Source organism: Chiloscyllium punctatum, chromosome 20 (genome assembly GCF_047496795.1).
Source record: "Chiloscyllium punctatum isolate Juve2018m chromosome 20, sChiPun1.3, whole genome shotgun sequence".
In the NCBI taxonomy this organism is placed as follows: domain Eukaryota; kingdom Metazoa; phylum Chordata; class Chondrichthyes; order Orectolobiformes; family Hemiscylliidae; genus Chiloscyllium; species Chiloscyllium punctatum.
The window spans coordinates 88870972-88874414 of NC_092758.1; the positions used below are offsets into that span (position 1 = coordinate 88870972).

The following is a 3443-nucleotide window of genomic DNA, read 5'->3' on the forward strand; positions in this document are numbered from 1 at the left end:
CGGATGCTGCCTGAACTGCTGTGCTCTTCCAGCACCACTAATCCAGAATCTGATTTCCAGCATCTGCAGTCATTGTTTTTACCAAGGTGAACTGAAGGATCTGTTTCAGTGCTGTACCTCTCTATGACTCTAAGAACTGGGGCAAATTTGTGATCACTTTTTTTTTTATCACATTTTAACATCTATCAATGGTGTATTATGAAAGTGCTTAAAGTTAACTAAAACACCTACTTTAAAAATAGAAACATTAAAATACTTCCGGAGTGACTAGAGTGGCGCAAAGTTGGTGGGGGTTTGTAAATCCATGACCCATGTGACAATGCAGCATTCATGTAATGCCCCTTCAGAAATGCATTTACCCTTACAAGCTTTCGAAAGCGTCTTTTTGGAATATCACAAAGGGATGGTGGCAATTTGAACTTGTTGCGGCATTAATTACAACACTGAATAATTTATCTTCATGTATACATATCAGGATGTTCTTGCGGTGCCAACATATTGTAATTTTCTCGTGTGAAACTGGATCGGCATAGATACACAGTAATGCTCTGAAAGTTTGTCATTTTATGTAAAACTGTTGGACTATAACCTGGTGACATTCGACTTTTGACTTTAGCAAGAAAATAGTGCTATTTGTGTCATTAAAGGACAAGAACAGCTAGTATAGAGGGCAATGATCGTATCGGGAGTAATCATATCGATAATATATTTATTAAAAGCCTATCCTGAGAGGAGAGATTTAACAAACTCCTGAAAAATTAGAAAGCATGGTGCTTCCTACATTGATTTCAGAAAAGCAGTTCCTCAATTGTTCTTGATAAACTACTGAAAAAGTTCAACACATTCTGTTATTCACGGAGTTCTGAAATCCCTCAATTACTCTTGGTAAACCACCGAAAAATGAACCCAACCTGTTCTTCACATTGAGTTCAGAAATCCCTCGATTATTCTTGGTAAACTACTGAACGATTAGACCACAGCTGCTTTTTATATTGATTTCAGAAGAAATCCCTCAATTACTCTACAAACAAGCATGCTGGTGCACTTAAACCTACAACTCGCAGATGTAAAATGAAAGAAGTGAACAGAAACGTTACACTGGTTTTAGTCAAAGTTTTCAATAGAAGGGAGGACACGTGAAAAAGCAGACATTGGAGAATGCGGGCATCGATCCCGCTACCTCTCGCATGCTAAGCGAGCGCTCTACCATTTGAGCTAATTCCCCGACGTTGGAGCGCTTATTTCCGGTTTAGTTTTTGTAATAGCATTGGTCTTTCTGGAGTCTTGTTTCAATTTTAGTGCGAATGTAGGTACTTCCGCATTGTCTCCATTAGAGTGCGGTAGAAGCAGCGATGTTGCAAAATGAGTAGCAATGTAACCCGGGCGTGATACATATATCGTCAGCGCATTGTCACTTCTGCAAATTTCAGCATAAATCAAATATTCAGACACTAAATGATATCCAGTGCCATGAGCTGGTGGAACATATACCTATTCGCATCTACGAAATGCAATTCACGTTGCTGCAGAATTGGGGATTAAATACAAACCAGGAGTAAGACTGCCCATTTTGTATTTTTGAGATCATATTTATAGCCCCGTCTTGCGATGTCTCGCTCTTATTTAATGTGCTGTCCGTCTCTAATTCAATCTGAGCACAATAATGGAAAGAGGAACACGGCTGAAATATCAAGGAAGCGTGGATTCAAATGTCCCAGTAATGAAGGAAGTAAAAAAAAACACTTCATTGTCATCTTCTTTGATTCTCCCAGATATTTTCAGTGGCCCTGTGGTTGCTCACAAGCGAATAAGACAATTTACAAAACGACCTCGGGTTTACAGCGCTCCAACATTTGCCTTTATTTGTAACAAACTGATTGATCTTGGAATGTTCCCCGCATCGCTGGCAGGGTTTGAAACAGTCTTCATAAAAGGAGCTCTCAGTCCATTTCGCTCTGCATCGTGGTAATCCTTAACGTTTCAGAAGATGCTTCAAAAGAAAAGAATGAACTATCCATTTTTTTTTATTTCCCCCCTCGCCCCCCTCCCCCCTCCCCCCAACTGGGGAATAGAAGATTGGGAGAGAATGTGATAACATGATTAAAAAAAAGACCCAAGGGTCTCAACAAGTTGCCTCATGACCTGATAGTGACTTGCACTATTACAATCATTTCCAGTAGATGATGAGATTACCTGCAGTGTGGAAACAGGCCCTTCGGCCCAACACGTCCACACCGACCTTCCGAAGAACAACCCACCCAGATCCATTCCCCCACCCTAATGCAATATGACAATGTAGCATGGCCAGTTCACCTGGCCCGCACATCTTTGTGATTGTAGGTGAATGTGCAAACTCCACACAGACAGTTGCCCAAGGCAGAAATTGAGCTTGGGTCCCTAGCACTATATGAGGCAGCAGTGCTAACCACTGTGCCACCCACTGCTTGGAGCTGAGTTGAATTGCTGTTTGGTCTTCCACTGCTTTCTGGTTGCTTTTTAATCAGTACTTAGCAGTTTTATGAACAATTTTGGTTAATAACATATTGGAAACATAAGTTTTATGATCACCTATGTAGAATTGATTTGACTGAGTAGGTAGTAGGTATGAATTCTGATGAAGGTCTCTTGCCTGAAACATCGACTTTCCTGCTCCTTGGACGCTGCCTGACCTGCTGTGCTTTGCCAGCGCCACACTCTCGACTTTGACTCTCCAGCATCTGCAGTCCTCACTTTCTCCGTATTTACAATTGTCTAGGGCAAAGCCCAAGGTTAGCAAAGAACCTCTCCTTCTTGTATTTTCCACCCTGAAGACTCAGCCTGCAGTCATACACTCTGATCATTAAGTGGCATTGCCGGTCAATTTTACAGTCGTAGAGTTGTACAACCCTGAAACAGATCCTTTGGTTCAACTCATCCATGTTGACCAGATAGCCTAAATTAATCTAGTCCCATTTGCCAGCACTTGGCCCATATCCTTCTAAACCCTTCCTATTCATGTACTCATCCAGATGCCTTTTAACTGTGGTTATTTTACCAGCATCCACCACTTTCTCTGACAGCTCATTCCATACACACACCACCCTCTATGTGAACAAGTTGCCTCTTAGGTCCCCTTTTAAATCTTTCCCCTCTCACCCCAAATCTTCCCTCTAGTTTTGGCATCCCCTACCCAGGGAAAAGGTTAAAAATCACACAACACCAGGTTATCCACCGACAGGTTTATTTGGAAGCACAAGCTCTCAGTAGCTACCTGACGAAGGAGCAGCACTCTGAAAGCTTGTACTTCCAAATAAACCTGTTGGATGTAACCTATTGTGTGATTTTTAACTTTGTCCACCCCAGTCCAACACCAGCATTTCCACATCCTGGGAAAAGACCATAAGACCATCACACATAGGAGTGGAAGCAAGGCCATTCGGCCCATCGAGTCCACTCCACCATTT

General features: G+C 42.0%; 1 non-coding gene across 1 annotated transcript; it reads right to left on the reverse strand.

Moving 5' to 3' along the window:
- Positions 1-1152: 1152 nt before the first annotated feature.
- On the reverse strand, positions 1153-1225 carry trnaa-agc (transfer RNA alanine (anticodon AGC)). Its single transcript has one exon. It is a non-coding gene; the product is annotated as a tRNA-Ala (tRNA).
- Positions 1226-3443: the final 2218 nt, after the last annotated feature.